General features: G+C 37.4%; 1 pseudogene; it reads left to right on the top strand.

The window, feature by feature from the left end:
- Positions 1–405: 405 nt before the first annotated feature.
- LOC143887935 (putative magnesium transporter NIPA3) lies at positions 406–6,694 on the top strand (annotated as a pseudogene).
- Positions 6,695–18,961: the final 12,267 nt, after the last annotated feature.

Raw genomic sequence — 18,961 nt, 5'->3', positions numbered from 1 at the left:
ATTTCACCCAAGGAAAAGCACACTCAGCAAAAATGTCAAAGCAATTCGTATGGACATAAAGGTAACATTGTAAAAACATGAGAAACGATCGTTCATTCTGCAGTTAGGTTGTATGTCTTGTATCTATGGTTTTGTGAGTTGTATCAAGAGAAACAAGTACCAAAGGAAAATGCATATGAAGTCCAATCTACTGAATAAAGAAAATGGCAGAACAGATAAATAACAGAGAACTGGTCTCACATGTGTGCGCAATTTCTGATGAGATGAAAGGATTCCTTTAAATGAAGAGTGTACCAAATGCAAGTCTTACCTTTATTTAAGGGCAAGTCTTACCTTGATTTAAGCTCTTGTGCACTAAGGGTATTAATGTCATGTTCCTCACATTGTTACAATTACTCATGATATATGAACGATAGTTGGCAATGCAGGAAGCGAAAGTGGGAAGCGAGGGCTGTGAGGAAGGCAGGACGTGGGAGGCGGGAAGCATTGGAAGCAACAGGGAAGCATAAAGGGAATCTCCATGGAAGTGTAAAGGGAAGCGCCAGGGAAGCAACCAAGAAGTGCAGGAAGTGAAAATTAAGGAAAATACAAAAAAAAAAAAAAAACCTAACGGTAAAATATAAGTGACAATTATAAATAAGTTTTAATAGTCTATTTTTTTTTCAATGTTTGAAAAAATTTAAAAGCAAATGAATCCAAGCTTTCAAGAACCATAAGCAACTCAAATATAACCACCATAGACGAATCAAAATTCCAACCAGCATTAAATCCTAATTCTAACAATCATAACAAATTTACAGGCAAATCCAACTCCTAACTATTAATCAAAAACATCAGATATCAATGTTAATGGACATAAGCGGGCCAACAGACGACAATGAATAGTCAGACTAGCCAATTGGGACTCCCTTCACAGGCCTTTCATCTTCAGCCACTCGAATTTTCGATATTCATTTTTATTTCTCATCAAGAATGGCATCTTCTTCTGGAAATCCTAGCTACTCTTAGCATGATATTGGGGAATCTCATTGCTATTACTCAAACAAACATGAAATGTATGCTTGCATATTCATTCATAGGTAAAATCAGATATGTACAAACGATGGATATGCAAGCACGATAACTTATATGTTGTTCTATCTCCTCCACAACTTCTTATTCTTCTTGTCTTTCTTGATTCGTTTTCCCCTTCCACTTCTCTTGTGATTAATCAATTAAGAACTACTTAAACAATCAAAAGTTAAAGATAAATAGTGAATAGTGGAAAATAAAAATATAACTTTGAATGCATACTTCTTATAATTAATCAATGAAGACATTAACCATCTCAAGTAAATATTTATGATGTATAAAAGTTCAAAATAAAAAATAAGATAAAGTGCAATGAAACAAAAGGATGAAAAATTTAGAAAAAAAGAAAGGAAACGTGTTCCCAAACATGGGAAATGTGCTTCCTAAAATTTGGGAACGCGCTTCCCAAAATTGGGGAATGTGCTCCCAATGAATAATAAAATTGCTTCCCCATTTTTGGGAAGCATCACTTTTTTTGCTTTCGAAACACAATTTCCGGTATCCTTGATATGTCCATGTTCCCAAACATGGGAAATGTGCTTCCTAAATTTTGGGCATGCGCTTCCCATGAATAATAAATGTGCTTCCCCAGTTTTTGGGAAGAATCACATTTTTTGCTTTCAAAACACAATTTCCGGTAACCTTGATATGAACAATATTTTGATCCACAGAACATTGCCTGCCATCGTATATATTCTGCCACATATAGTTCATGACTATTATACTATTAAAAAAAACAAAGAAGTTCATGACTATTATATTTTTTGTTGCTCTAATTCTACAAGCCCAAAGCCCTCTTTGAGGTCCAAAATCTTCCTCATAGGCATATTTTTATTTTTTGAGACCATGTGAGAATTTGTATGTTAGATTGACATACATTCTGTGGGGATACTGAAATTTTCTAATTGTGAGAATTGTGATTTCTTGATATTCTTGTTACTTCCATGCTTATGGGTAGATTGGTTATATTTTTAAATTTACTAATGGAATAATCTTTAAATCTTTATTGTTTAATGACATTTTCATGGTCAAATAATTGGAGTTGCATGCTGTCCAGATTTTCTGCACTTTTGTTATTATTCTTTTCATATTCCTGGACGCCCAAAACTTGATAGTTTCTTACCCTCGTTCCAGTTTCTCGATAACGCTATACAAGTGTGATATGTCCTACGTCAGATTTGCTAGCAGAGCTACAATACCAAGTGTCTTTCCCTTTCTGTCCTACATCAGATAATCATAACAAAAAAAAAGGCAAAGGAAGCCAAAGCTAAGTCCATCTCAGAGTCCATTTTTTCAAACCACAATGCAGAAATAATCTTACATCCAAGGTGCTGCTTTCTCTAATCCTGTGTCTCCTCCTCCTATGATGGGGACCATCCTAGGGTCCATATTCTAAGTTTTAAGAGCCCCTCCCCCTTAGGTGTCTTTTATGTCCCTTAAGTTATAATAGGGATACCATGGTCTTTTCTCACCAATTTCACTTGATTTCTTTAAGTTGTAGGCATTTAAAAGGGGGTATTCATGCTAAGTGTTAAGTCATTTACAATTAATCACTTAAGTTGTTTAAGTGACCATCTTGTATTTGTGGGACTTGAAGTGGGTTGATTTCCATTATAAGTTAGGGAGTCCTAGCTTATTTGTAGTAGGAAGAGTCCATGTAATAGTCTTATTTCAATGAGGAGCTAGTAGTTTAAGTAGAATAGAAGTAATAATTAGACAATGAGTTGATTTTTAAAAAAAATTATGAGTCTTTTTTCCTTCAATTTTCTATGGCTTGCATAGCCTATAAATATGAAAGGTGAATAAAAATTGATGCTTTCTTATATTGATTAGGTGTGACGCCATTTGTGCGGTCAGTTTTCTATCCCTAAAGTCCTCTTTCCCTTTCTTTTTTCTCTCTCCCTATTTGATCTCCCCATCTGTATCCTATCTCCCCTCACTTCACACCACCACTCCCCTATCCTTCTCACATCATTTTCACTCCTCTCCTCTCGCTTGCCTCGAGGGTTGGGTTCATAAGTCGCAAACTTCTACTCCTCTCACTCAACCGCCACGGCTGGGTTCATAAGTCGTCCCTTCTACCCCTATCTCTCTCCTTCTTGACCTTGATTTCTTTTTTGATCTTTCTCCTTTCTTGATTTTGAATTTTTTTTCTCTTGATTCCTTTGCAGATCTTTATTCCTTTCTTGATCCATTTCTTTCCTTTTACTCTTTGTTTTCTCTACCCAGATAATCAATTTTAGCCCAGATTCATATCAATTTGGTATCAGAGCAATAAGTGTTATCCAACACGCTTAGAAAAGGCGAATCATTTGGCATACTCAACAGGAAGAGCTTACACAGAAACTACAACAAGGCAAATCCAAGATGATACTTCTATCGATATGCGCTTAAAGGAATCGCCGATCATAGTGTTTGAACCCCTATCGAACTTTCACTATTTAATCGCGAGCGCAAAAGTAGGTGCCAACAGATTTAAGGAAACAAAAGAATTGGTGTTTTTCTGCCTAAGTTGGCATAATACAAGTACATCATAGGCGCACCTTGTGATCATCTTACTTCAAGCCAATGACATGACTACACAAAGCTACTTGCGTGTTGGAAGTACTTAATGTGTTGGGAAGGAATCGCATGAGACGCCATGAAGATGACCATATGGTGAAACCAGGTACAACCTGAAAAACATCATTGAAAGATAATGCATCATAATATCCTAAACCAGAGTATTGATATAGGATGTGAGTATATATTAGAGCATCTACATATACACATACAATTATAAGAGGAAGAGTAAATGGGCACAAGACAATGGGAATCTCATGATGGGTATGTAAGAAAGAGAATGCATAATAAGACAAAACACATGACATAAAGAATCTCATGATAGGAATATAAGAAACAGAACACATGAGAAGACAAGAGACATGAGATAAAAAGAATCTCGTGATGGGAATATAAGAAAGAAAGCATATGAGGAGACATCCTCTCAAGGCTTTTTTAGGCTTTTTTGGATTGTAGTTTGTTCCACAGATGTTATGCATCCTTTGCAATGGTATGGCATCTTGTGGTTTTGTAGAGAGTGTGATTGGTTGAAACCCAAGATGGCATTTCTTGAATGCTTCTTTCAATTTCTTAGCACATATTGAAGGATTTAAAATCGTGACGTGGTTTTTGTATTGGGCCAGTGGTATACAATCTTTTTGTAGGAAGAAGTTGTTTCCTAATATGAGGTGTCCGTCTAAGTTGTCAAACCTGACGATCCACTTTTTGTTAAACAAGAAACAAGAACTCAAGATTAGCAGAAGTGTGGAAATGAGGGGGGTGATGCCTTTTTACAGACCTTCATCGCCCAAGCCAATGGTATAGATCATGACTCTTCATGTTCCCGGCATCGATCTATGACACGTGGACCCCAGAAACTCCCTGTCATATTGCCATCATAATGTTGTCGTTACGCAAGATTCAAGGCGCAGACTCCCATGTAATGTACGATTGAGCATTTACTGCGCTGTCATACATTAAATTTCGAAAATCCCGCTCATTACATAAAACCACAAAAATCGAACGTGAAGCGCCTCCAACAAGCCACTAGGCCATTGACTTGGGCAATGGCCATGACGGAAGGACCGAGTGTGACAGCGGAAAGAGAGAAGCCTCAAACCATGAGAGGAGTGCTCCTTATATAAGCCTTGAGTGCATGCCATGGATTCCATGCACTTGAGAGTTCTTGGAAGGTGTATATCCTTTTTCTATTATTCTCATCATGAAGTTCTTCTATCTCATCTCTCTTGTCTCCGCATGTGCATTCTTTCTTATATTCCCATCATGAGATTCTTTTATCTCATGTCTCTTGTCTTCTCATGTGTTCCCTTTCTTATATTCCTATCATGAGTATCATGGAATTCTTTTATCTCATGTCTTTGGTCTTCTTATGCATTCTCTTTCTATTACATATCTTAATTTCAGACAAAAAATGCCCCCAAATAAGTGGGTATGTAATACGCCCACTCTCAACAATCATATATGTGCCGCAAGACAGGTTATGAACAGAGGTTGGGGCTTCAGTTCAGAGTGCACATGCATTTTTTTTGTTATCACCAGTTTGTCTTAGTCTCTTGGATCATAAGAATTCTTCCCATGTTATATGACTTGATTGTGAGCTTGAGATGACTATTTTATTGCCTTGCGGTGAAAACAAAGAAATTAGTAGCCAACAATACTGTAATGATGCTACTGTTTAGAACCGTCAACTATTTTTGTTGTTTATTTGCTTTGGTTCTTTTTTAATTTAGATTCTCTTCTCTAGAAATTTTTTTATCACCTTGTCTTATTTAATATTAGCCTGCTAGCTATGCCACTTACAAGTAGTCTTCGAAGTTTGCTAGTGCCTTCTATTGCAAGGGGTGAATTCTGACTTAGTGAGTACCAATCCAACAGTGATCGTTGAGGAAGTTGTTAACTTTGCAGCATATGCATTTGCACCGGCAATTCTCGTCACTCCTCTTGGTGCACTCGGCATAATTATCAGGCAAGAGGCAGTCATATATTGTATTATGTCACTATTTTCTCTTATATTTGCATGTGTTAACATTCATATTTTGTTGCAGTGCTGCACTTGCGCATGTTATTTTACGGGAGAAGCTCCATGTTTTTGGTATTCTAGGATGCGTTCTCTGTGTTGTGGGCTCAACAACGATTATTCTTCATGCTCCTCAAGAGCGAGAGATTGAGTCTGTGAAGAAGTGTGGGATCTTGCTACAGAGCCAGGTAATTTTATTTCAGTGGGCAGCTAGCTCTGTTATCTCAATTTGTGTACCAAAAATGATTTTATGATATGATATGAACTTTTAGGGGCCGTTTGGATATGCGGATTTTAGAATCTTGGATTTCCTCAAAATCCTAGATGGGAGACGAGAGGAGGAGGTTGTTTGTCGTTTTCTGGTTTCTCATCTTTCTTTCCGTCAGCAAGAGAGTAGGAGATCATCCCATTCCAGGTTTTAGAACTCTCAGGATGAGGGAGAGATTTCTAAAACCCGGATTTCTTAGTTAAAATCCAGGATTCTAAGAAGAAGTGAAACGGTCGACCTCCTTCTCTCATCTCCCATACAGGATTTCATGGAAATCCAAGATTCTAAAATCTGCATATCCAAATGACCCCTAAAAGTTTTACTGCAATTCATTTTTTTAGCACTTTTAAAACATATTGAACTTAGTGGTTCTACCTGTTTTCTGCAGCTTTTCTTTTATATGCAGCTACAATAATAGCAGCAGCTCTTATACTTATATTCCATTTTATCCCTTGGTATGGGCAGACACATATAAAGGTGCCCATTGGGGTTTGTTCGCTTGTAGGTTCTCTTTCGGTATGTATTTGATTATTAATATCACATAAAATTTATCAGACTTTTATTCCTTGGAACGAGTCACATGTTTTTATTTCTTGAGTAATTTAGTATGCTCTTGGCAGGTTATGAGTGTCAAAGCACTTGGAATTGCATTGAAGTTAACATTTTCAGGAATGAATCAGTTAATATATCCTCAAACTTGGGCTTTTGCGGGCAAGTGGGGATTGTTAGAGTATATGCCCTGGAAAGCCACTAGAATGACATTTTCTAATCAATAAAGATTTATTTTATGACTTGAATTGGTATTTACATTTATGAATGTGTGTGATGTGCTTATTTTATTGACACATGTTCGTCCTTAGGTAGCATAGTAGAAATGCCATGCTCAAAGGATTCACAGATCCAAGAGAGCAAGGAGATATGGCACCTCGGTTCTATGCAAGCCTTAATAGTTCCTAGTTGGGAAAGAGATTGGACATCTCTTTCTGTATAAAACTAGCACCAGTCTTACCAACATGCACGTGACGTGAGGTGACTTATCTCGGTCATCTGGGTAGTGGACCCTAAGCAAGAAGAGTGGGTGCGACGATTGGATCGTGTAACCGAACCGGATCAAATAAAGAACAACTTGTGGACAAGAAAGTATAAAGTTGTTCTTCCAGACATGACCCTTCACAAGTCCTTAGACCTGAGGGATCTTATTAGTCTGTCGGTTCGTTCTAGGGTCTTAGTCTATCTTATAGTGATTCTATTTTTAAAGTCACAATCGGATAGAGCTATATCCTAAAGCAAATCCTCGAGACCAACAGTGATACTCAACAAGGGATTCTTTGCCCTAAAATTTAGAGATTGACATCTACAATTTTGTCAGAGCGGTAGGCCTATTAAATAGCCTGGTCAGGCGGATTTGATAAAATGTTTACCGGAAAGTTTTATAAAACATTGAATTGTTTTCAAAGGATTTTACAAATGCATTTGGAGACCGAACACCGCTTGACCAAAATGGTATACCAAAAGTGGGCCAGGAGGGTAAATGGTGTCCACCTCCCGTATGACTCAACTTAGTAGATGTGGTAACGAAGAAAGGACTTGCACATACATGATGTGATTAGGGGTAAGATGATCTAACGGTTATCTTCAGGGTTACGTCTCGATGGAGGCCACTGACCTAATGCAAATGTAGTTTAACTACAGAGCGAGATCGCAGTGGCGCCCACCATAGGGTTCTGCAGGAATGACCATCGGATCCCTGCGACGATCCTACTCCCAACTCGAATGACCCGGTAACATCCAAATGGATCAGGGTTCCGCATTTACATTGCACGGACGGATATGATCCGTTAGATTAATGTGGATATTAATTAAATATATATATATATATATATATATATATATATATATATATATATATATATATACATATCTTTGTTAGGAAAGTAACAAAAGACAGTAAGACAATTTTTCGAAGACAAATTGGAGCCGAAATAACTCCCATTAGAAGTGAGTTATTAATCGATTAAATTATTAATTAATTAATTAATTAATTATTATACATTATTATCTATTATTAATTTGATTAATAATTATCATAATAATGTGTAATCCAAATGAGGATAGTTATTCCCAAACCGGTTTTGCAAAAGTTGTGGAATTGGAATTGAATTGGGATTTGGGATAGGACTACACATTTGGATAAGGTTTGTGGGGCCCACAACACTCCTAAATCAATTGCAGAGCTGGAGAAAAGAGTTCCAATTGCTCAAGGACTTTGAGTTGCACTCAAACTCCTTGTTGGATAATAATTGCTAAATTGTAAGATCTACAAAGCAAGCAATTTGTTTCCAACACCAACTCTTATGAGATAAGGCTACAAGGGCTGGAGGGAGGCCTCCATACATGTTCTCTCATGTATCTTTAGTATCCCCACATAGCCTTGGAGGTTTGGGAGAGTCTCATTCACTCAAGGAGTCTCAATTCAAGTCGGTTTCTCAATTTGATTGGAATTGGGAGAGAGAAACAAGGATTTATCAAACCAAAACTCTACTTTATATAAAAGAGAGAGGGGAGAACGAAATTTCAAGTGTGAAATACTCAAAAATTCGTTCTCCCTTGCTTCCCCCCTTTGGAAAATAGTTTTCCATCTCTCTCTCTCTCCCTCTCTCTCTCTCTATCTCTTCCAATTGAAATAGTTTCAAAGAGAAAGGCTTCTAATCAATTTCTCTATTCTCTACAACAAAGGTACTGATTAGATCAGATCTTAAATAAGCGAATAAGAGTTATTCACATCCACAATAGTCCGAGCAAAGAAAAAGAATCCATCGGTTTAACTTGCGGGGTCCACGGCATTTAGAACGATTGCAACCATTCAAGGAGTAGATCAAGCAGCGTGATTACTTGATTTCTTCTTCAAAGAGGTATTTATTTATGTTTGATTAATTTAATTAACTAATCTAGACTCTAGGATCTAAGGCAAAAGCAAGATCAAAAGAAAATTTTAAAATTCTATGCGATTTTTGTTCCGCTACGCATAGCGATCTTGCCGGAAGGGGATAACCTTCCTTGAGTATGTGCAAGTCCTTTCTTCGTAACCACATCTACTCAGTTGAGTCATACGGGAGGTGGACACCATTTACCCCCTTGGTCCACTCTTGGTATACCATTTTGGTCAAGCGGTGTTCGCCTCCAAATGCATTTGTAAGATCCTTTGAAAACAATTCAATGTTTCATAAAACTTTCCGATAAACGTTTTATCAAATTCGCCTGGCCAGGCTATTTAATAGGCCTACTGCTCTGACAAAATTGTAGATGTCAATACCTAAATTTTAGGGCAAAAAATTCCTTGTTGAGTATCACTATTGGTCTCGAGGGTTTGCTCTAGGATATAGCTCTATCCGAATATGACTCTAAAAATAGAATCACTATAAGATAGACTAAGACCCTAGAATGGACCGGCAGACCAATAAGATACCTCAGGTCTATGGACTTATGAAGGGTCCTGTCTGGAAGAACAAATTTATACTTTCTTATCCACAAGTTGTTATTTATTTGATCTGGTTCGGTTACGCGATCTAATCGCCGCACCCACTCTTTTTGCTTAGGGTCAACTACCCAGATGACCGAGATAAGTCACCTCATGTCACGTGCATGTAGGCAAGACTGGTGCTAGTTGTATACAGAAAGAGATGTCCAGTCTCTTTCTCAACTAGGAACTATTAAGGCTTATATAGAACCGAGATGCCATATCTCCTTGCTCCTTTGGATCTGTGAATCCTTTGAGCATGGCATTTCTACTATGCTACCTGAGGACGAACATGTGTCAATAAAATAAGCACATCACACACATTCATAAATGTAAATACCCATTCAAGTCATGAAATAAATCTTTATTCATTAGAAAATGTCATTCTACTGGCTTTCCAGGGCATATACTCTAACAATCTCCCACTTGCCCTCAAAGCCAGTCACGAATATATCTTAGACCCATTCCCTCCAGATACTTGTCAAATACCTTTTGACTATGGAACTTGGTCAAAGGATCTGCCACGTTGTCCACTGAAGCTACTTTAGCTATGGTCACATCCCCTCTGTCGATAATCTCTCGTATCATATGATATTTGCGAAGGATGTGCTTTGACTTCTAATGAGACCTTGGTTCCTTTGCTTGAGCGATCGCCCCACTGTTATCACAATACAGAGTAATAGGTCTCTCAACAGAGGGCACGACTCCAAGTTTGTCTATAAACTTCTGCAGCCATACCGCTTCCTTCGCTGCATCACTCACAGTGATGTATTCCACCTCAGTTGTGGAGTCCGTTGTGGTGTCTTGCTTGCAACTCCTCCATGAAAATGCTCCATTAGCTAAGGTGAAGACAGAACCTGATGAGGATTTCATGTCGTCAACATCTGACTGAAAATCTGCATCAGTATATCCAGAAATGACTAATTCGTCTCCTCCATATACTAAATAGTAATGTTTAGTTCTTCTGAGGTACTTAAAGATATGCTTACCTACTGTCCAATGCTCTGGACTTGGGTTTGATTGATATTTACTAACCACACTTACAGAGAAACAAATATCTGACCTTGTACACAACATGGCATACATCAAGCTTTCCACTGCCGAAGTGTAAAGAATCTTGTTCATTTCTTCCTTCTCTTCAGATGTCTTAGGAGACATCTTCTTAGAGAGCTTGATTCCATGCCTAAAAGGTATTAACCCTTTCGTTGAATATGCCATATGATACTTGGCCAATATCTTATCTATGTAAGCTTCATGTGATAGTCCAAGTGTCCTTGTCCTACGGTCTCTAAACAATTTAAGGCCAAGGATATAAGACGCTTCACCGAAATCCTTCATAGCAAAGGTACTATATAGCCATACTTTTGTATTAGATAACATTTCAACACCATTCCCAATGGGTAGAATGTCATCTACATACAAAACAAGAAATGTCACAACACTCCCACTGACCTTTTTATAAACACAAGCTTCATCTACGTTTTGTTTATAGGCAAACTCTTTGACTGCTTGATCAAAATGAAGATTCCAGCTGCGGGATGTTTGGTTTAATCCATAAATGGATCTTTGCAACTTGCACACTTTCTGACTTTCTTCTCCGGCAGCTTCAAAACCTTTTGGCTGGATCATATAGATATCCTCTTAAATGTTTTCATTCAAGAAAGTGATTTTGCCATCCATCTACCATATCTCGTAGTCATAGTGTACTGGGATAGCTAATAGAATCCTAATAGACTTTAGCATGGCTACTGGTGAGAAGGTTTCCTCATAGTCAATTCCAGCCTTTTGACTATATCCCTTCGCCACTAACCGTGCTTTGTAGGTCTCTAGCTTACTGTCAAGGTCTTTCTTCCTCTTGAAAATCCATTTGCATCCAATGGGCTTAATGCCCTATAGTGGATGAACTAAAGTCCAGACCCCGTTAGTGTACATTAAGTCCATTTCAGATTTCATAGCTTCCATCCAATTTCCCGCATCGATGTCTAACATCGCTTCTTTGTAGTTAAGGGGATCATTATCATTTTTATCTGAAATCATATCATATTTTTCATCCAAGTAGACTAATCTATCAGGTTTTGTGATCACCCTTCTACTACGTCGGAGTGTTTGTATAGGTATAGTGGGCTCTTGCTCAGTGTCTTCTCTTTCCATTGGAGTTTCAGGTTGCTCTTCCAAGACAATCCTGTCTCTCTTGATAGTATCTGGGATGAACTCTTCTTCTATAAATATCGCATTCCTACTTACAAAACAATTTTCTCGTTTAGGTTATATAATATAAAACCCTTTGTTTCCTTAGGATATCCAATGAAAATACACCTTTCGGTTCTTGCCTCTAACTTATCAGCACTTATCTTTTTAACATGTGCGGAACACCCCCATATCCTCATATGATTCAATGATGGTTTTCTGCCTGTCTATATCTCATATGGAGTAGATGATACTGATTTAGTTGGGACATAATTTAAGACATAGAGCGCCGTTTCTAGGGCATATCCCCATAGAAACAGAGGTGCTTATGCAAAACTCATCATAGGTCGGACTATGTCCAACAAAGTCCAATTTCTACGTTCTGAAACACCATTCAATTCTGGTGTTGCAGGTGGGGTCCATTGAGAGACGATTCCATTTTCCTTTAAGTAATCCCTAAACTCATCCGGGAGATACTCTCCACCTCTATTAGAGCGAAGAGTCTTTATTCTTTTATTTAACTGATTCTCTACTGCATTCTTGAACTCTTTGAACTTTTGAAAGGTCTCAGACTTACGTCGCATAAGGTACAAATATCCGTACATTGAATGGTCATCCGTAAAAGTCACTAAGTATATCAGCCCTTCTCTTGCCGGATGAGAAATGTGACCGCATACATCACTATGTATATTCTCCAACAAATCTTGGGATCTTCCACTCTTGCCCTTGAAGGGAATTTTGGTCATTTTACCTTGAAGACATGGTTCACAAGTTGAAAAAGGTTCCACTTGGATAGAATCCAATGGACCGTCTTTTACCAATCTTGTAATCTTATCTAAGTTAATATGGCCTAATCGAATATGCCATAGATGTGTGGGATTGGTCGTATTCCTTACCCTTTTGAGGTTTGGAATATTCTGAATAGGAATATCCTCAATGTTACTTACATTTTCTAAAGCATTTACTATAAATAATCCGTCAACTAATGTACCTTCTGTGATTAAGGAATTACCATTTTTGATAAAAAAAACACTACTTTTATTAAAACTTGTAGAATAAACAACAATCAATAGTTTAGAAACTAAAATCAAATTCCTTCTAATCGAAGGTACATAAAGACAATTATTTAAACGTAATTATCCTCCTGAAAATGCTAGTAGTAGATCACCCACAGCTTGGACTGCAACTGTTGCATCCGTTCCAACCTGTAGGGAGAGTTCGCCCTTAGTTAACCTTCTGCTTTTCCTGAACTCCTGCAAAAAATTGCATACGTGTGAGGTTTCACCAGTATCCACACACCAGGAATAAGTAGGACCAATCAAATTGGTTTCCGTAACAAAGATTTGCAACATACCTTCAGAAGTCTTGTTGATGTTTTTGGTTGCTAAGTAATCCCTGCAATTATACTTCCAGTGACCAACTTTCTTACAGTGGAAGCATGCATTATTGGATTTAGTTAACTTCTTGAAAGTTTTCTTGTTCTTGACTTTCAAAATATTTTTCTTGGAACCTTGGCCTTTACCCTTTCTTTTTCCCTTGCCTTTCGGTTTGGGAGTTGAGACTACATTAGCTTCAACTAAGAAAGAGGATTTTTTTATTCTTTTTCTGAAGATCCTCAGTAGATTGAAGATGATTCAACAATTCTGTCAACGTCATTGACAGTTTGCTCATATGGTAATTCATGACAAAGTCAATGAATGATGGTGGTAGGGATGTAACACCATGTCGACTTGCGACTCAGCATCTAACATGGCCCCCAAAACTTCGAGCTCATTTAGATAGCCCATCATCTTCAACATATGATCTCTAACTGGGTTCCTTTCACCATTTTTGTGGAAACCAGACCCTTAATTGCTATTTGTCTGGCACTACGATTTTGTTGTCCAAACATCTCCCTAAGATTTTGCATAATATCCATGGATGAAGCCATTCTGACATGTTGTTGCAACACATTCGACATCGATCCAAGGATATAGCACTTAGCCATTTGGTCATCTTCATGCCATTTTGTGGCTCTATCCCTGACATCCTGGGGATCATCGGGACCAGGAAATTAACGTGCCTCAGTAGTCAAGACCCAATGAACTTTCGTTGCTGTGAGTACTAGAGTTAAGTTCCTCTTCCAGTCCACATAATTTGGACCAGTAAGTTTGTTGTCCTCAAGAATCCTAGCTAAGGGATTGAAGGATGCCATATTTATTACAAAGGAAAGAGGCATAATATATGCAAAAATAACAATTTTAGATTTATCATGACATATAACCATTAGATCTGGGTATTTGATCTGTAATGGTACTGCCCATATCTTTTCTCATTTATGTGCCCCTCAAATACATTAATTAAGAGAAATAGCATGATTTCTCCAATGGGCATCGGTTGCTCATTAACAACAACTTTGTTAAGTACGAGTGAATTCATCTAATCCATCATATTAGTAATATGATATCTGATTTGATTTTAGCCTCCAAGCATCGCAGTGTATCTATCCTTTGGGCATCAACACTCTTTGCTTGGTTAAGTTAACACCCACTGCCTCAGAACCATTTTACAAAGCATACTAGCTTCTGCTTTGGCATATGACTAATGTATTTTGCAAATATCCCTTATCCTTATAGGAATCTATTAGTTACTCTAGATAGAAAATCAAGATCGGCTTCTGCTTTGGCATATGACCATCTTGTTCTCTAAACTAGCCAACCAATAGATGGCTATGGAAGGCCATGGAGATTAATTATTTCGATTTAAATCCCCATTTACAACTTAATATTTTATAAAGAGGGTTTCTTTTAAGTGGGAAAAACTTATTCCTATGCATGTATCTAAAACAAACCATCCAATGGAAATACATACATAAGGAAAGGAAAATGCAATCATCCATCACACATCCAAACCACAGAAAAGTAAATCAACCACATCCATAAGCTTAATTTTGGTATCTTGGATTTATAGGGATTCTCCCACTAACTATTTTAGAATTATCTAACCATTTTAGAGTTAGTTAATCTCCATAATTCCATATTACCAAAATTAAGGGTGAAATTTGGGCAACTATTCGCTATTCGCAATAGGAAAAATCCACCGACCTCAAAGTGATTTTTCAAAGGTATTAATACTGATATACTTCATCATATGAAGTATCTTAGATCAGTAGGAATCATGAAGAATGCGTCTGCCTTCCATTGAATCGATAGAATCGAGGTCCGCCATCATCTACAGTCTTCTTGAAGCATCGCCATGTCCAAGTTCTTTGATTCTTCGTTGACCACCTCAAGAGTGATTTTCTTTCTTCATTACTTTTGATGTAATATGAAAATAAACTACCCTAGTGTGTATATAACATGTACATCAAAAGAAATTCTTCATGGGAAACCAGTTGTCCGCACAACTGTCCAGAGGGAGCACATACACCAATAAAACCTTTAATTATTACATTGCAGACTTTTAATTGCTACATTCCAGCAATATCAAACCATAAAAATAAATAAAAAACATCCACAAATATTATCCATATGCATCTCATGCATGGATAGAGGTCGAGTAATCATTTTTGCCCAATTTTCACCATTAGAGATCAACTCATGCTAAAATTAAATCAAATAATTTTTAATTCAGCCATAAAAACTATTGACATTTAAAGAAACTTAATATAATCATTCTTTATGATGTAAGAAGTCACGAAATGTTTTTTTGCGTAAAAATAAAATCGTTTGAGCGAGAAAAGCTTAAAATAGTGGTTTTCGGAAACCCTTTAAGAATAGCATAATTTCCAAATATTTTAAGTGGGAGAAAAATATTCGGACTACCATATTAGCTACTGATTATGCTTAAAATACACTCAAATAATGTTTGAAAATTTTAATCTTGGGCTATAAATTTTTCTCACAACTTTGGGGCTATTCCGAAATAAAACATGCAATTCCCGAAATAAAAATCAGCAAAAGGCTGCACTTTTGCCCTAACTTGTAAAAATCAAATCTCCCAATCCGCTCATCGGATTTTGATGATTCTTGATGCGTTGGACTCGTATTCAAGTGTAATTTTTAACCACAAAGGTTGATCAGATAAAAAATCACAATGAGTAGATCGAAATTACAGATCTTTACACAATAGTCCATATGTTGATTAATTAACACTATGGACTAACAACCTCGGATAGCCGGGATAGAATGTCCGGACTCACAGCAGATATACCGCATGATCTATGTTTGGCTAATTAAATCTCCTAATCTGAGCCCTAGTTGCTCTGATACCACTTGAAGGAAGGTTATCCCCTTCCGACAAGATCGCTATGCGCAGCGGAACAAAAATCGCATAGAATTTTAAATTTTTCTTTTTGATCTTGCTTTTGCCAAAGATCATCGAGTCTAGATTAGTTAATTAAGTTAATCAAACATAAATAAATACCTCTTTGAAGAAGAAATCAAGGAATCACGCTGCTTGATGTACTCTTCGAACGGTTGTGATCATTCTAAACGTTGCGGACCCCGCAAGTTGAACCGATGAATGCTTTTCTTTGCTCAGAGTATTGTGGTTGTAAATAACTCTTATTCACCTATTTAAGGTCTGATCTAATCAGTACCTTTGTTGTAGAGAATAGAGAAATTGATTTGAAGCCTTTCTCTTTGAAACTATTTCAATTGGAAGAGAGATAGAGAGAGAGAGATGGAAAACTATTTTCAAAGGGGGAAAGCATGGGAGAACGAATTTTTAAGTATTCCACACTTGAAATTTCGCTCTCCCCTTTCTCTTTTATGTAAAGTAGAGTTTTGGTTTGATAAATCCTTGTTTCTCTCTCCCAATTCCAATCCAATTGAGAAACCAACTTGACTAGAGACTCCTCGAGTGAATGGGACTCTCCCAAACCTCCAAGGCTATGTGGGGACACTAAAGATACATGAGAGAATGTGTATGGAGGCCTCCCTCCAGCCCTTGTGACCTTATCTCATAAGAGTTGGTGTTGGAAACAAATTGCTTGCTTTGTAGATCCTACAATTTAGCAATTCTTATCCAACAAGGAGTTTGAGTGCAACTCAAAGTTCTTGATCAATTGAGACTCTTTTCCCAGCTCTCCAACTGATTTAGGAGTGTTGTGGGCCTCACAAACCTTATCCAAATGTGTAGTCCTATCCCAATTCCCAATTTCGTTCCAATTCCGCAACTTTTGCAAAACCGGTTTGGGAATAACTATCCTCATTTGGATTACACATTATTATGATAATTATTAATCAAATTAATAATTCATAATAATATATAATAATTAAATAATAAATTAATTACTAATTTAATCGATTAATAACTCGCATTTAATGGGAGTTATTTCAGCTCCAATTTGTCTTCGAAAAATTCTCTTACTGTCTTTTGTTACTTTCCTAACAAAGACATGTATGTGTGTGTGTATATATATATTTTTTTATTTATTTATTTAATTAATATCTACATTAGTCTAATAGATCATATCCGTCCGTGCAATTACATAAAACGCGGAACCCTGATCCATTTGGATGTTACCGGGCCATTCGAGTTGTGAGTGGGATCGTCGCAGGAATCCGATGGTCAATCCTACAGAACCCTATGGTCGGCCCCACTTCGATCTCGTTCTGTAGTTAAACTACACTCGCATTAGGTCAATGGCCTTCATCGATACCTAACCCTGAAGATGACAATCAGATCATTTTACCCCTAATCACATCATGTATGTGCAAGTCCTTTCTTCTTAACCACATCTACTGAGTTGGGTCATACGAGAGGTGGACACCATTTACCCCCTTGGCCCACTTCTAGTATACCATTTTGGTCAAGCAGTGTTCAGCCTCCAAATGCATTTGTAAAATCCTTTGAAAATAATTCAAAGTTTCATAAAACTTTCCGATAAACGTTTTATCAAATCCGCCTGGCCAGGCTATTTAATAAGCCTACATCTCTGACAAAATTGTAGATGTCAATCCCTAAATTTTAGGGCGAAGAATCCCTTGTTGAGTATCACTATTGGTCTCGAGGGTTTGCTCTAGAATATAGCTCTATCTGAATGTGACTCTAAAAATAAAATCACTAGAAGATAGACTAAGACCCTAGAACGAACTGGCAGACCAATAAGATCCCTAAGGTCTAAGGACTTGTGAAGGGTCCTATCTTGAAGAACAACTTTATACTTTCTTGTCCACAAGTTGTTCTTTATTCGATCCGGTTCGGTTACGAGATCCAATCGTCGCACTCATCTTCTTGGTTAGGGTCCACTACCCAGATGACCGAGATAAGTCCCCTCACGTCACGTGCATGTAGGCTAGACTGGTGCTAGTTGTATACAGAAAGAGATGTCCAGTCTCTTTCCCAACTAAGAAGTATTAAGGCTTGCATAGAACCGAGATGCCATATCTCCTTGCTCCCTTGGATCTGTGAATCCTTTGAGCATGGCATTTCTACTATGCTACTTAAGGATGAAACATGTGTCAATAAAATAAGCACATCACACACATTCATAAATGTAAATACCCATTCAAGTCATAAAATAAATCTTTATTGATTAGAAAATGTCATTCTACTGGCATTCTAGGGCATATACTCTAACATATTTGTCTTTTACGCAATGGATGCCTAATCAAACATACACAATGATGATTATTACTCCCACATTAGATAACCCTCTTAATAATATTAAGTTGATAAACGAGGTTAAGTTGAAAGGACAGGACCTTGTGGCCTTCCATAGCCATCTAACCATTGGCTAGTCTAGGAAATAGGACGGTCACATGCCAAAGCAGAAGCCGATCTTGTTTTCTAACTAGAGTAAACCATTAGATTCCTACTAGGATAAGGAGAATGTGCATGAGACATTGGTCACATGCCAAAGCTGAAGCCATTGTAGATTGCATAGTTTTCCTAGGCAGTGGGTATAACTTAACCAACCAAAGGGTATTGACGCCCAAAGGATATACATACTGCAATGCTTGGAGGCCGAACATAAATCGGATCTCAAAGGATTAGATGAATCCACTTATTCAAAGTTGTTGAATAAGTTTCCGATGCCCATTGGAGAAATTATACATTCTCTTCATTCACGAGGTTGAGGCGCACGTCAATGAGACGTGCAATGGGCAGTTCAATCGTAGATCAAAATCCCAGATCCGATGGAGATGTCTTGAAATTAACTAAAATGGTAGTTTTGGTAATTATGCATCTTTCCTTTGTGCGTAGATATCATGGCTTCATTCAACCCATTAGCTAAGATCCTAGACGAAAATAGGTTAACTGGTCCAAATTACCTCGATTGGAAAAGGAACCTAATGTTAGTTCTAACAGCCGCTAAAGTTTATTGGGTTTTTACCACTGAGGAGCCTGAACT

This window comes from Tasmannia lanceolata, unplaced genomic scaffold, assembly GCF_043159265.1.
Source record: "Tasmannia lanceolata isolate RefF3 unplaced genomic scaffold, GAP_Taslan_0.1 ptg000002l, whole genome shotgun sequence".
Taxonomy (NCBI): domain Eukaryota; kingdom Viridiplantae; phylum Streptophyta; class Magnoliopsida; order Canellales; family Winteraceae; genus Tasmannia; species Tasmannia lanceolata.
The sequence above is the reverse complement of the archived record's forward strand: the minus strand, read 5'-3'. Positions and strand labels throughout refer to the sequence as shown.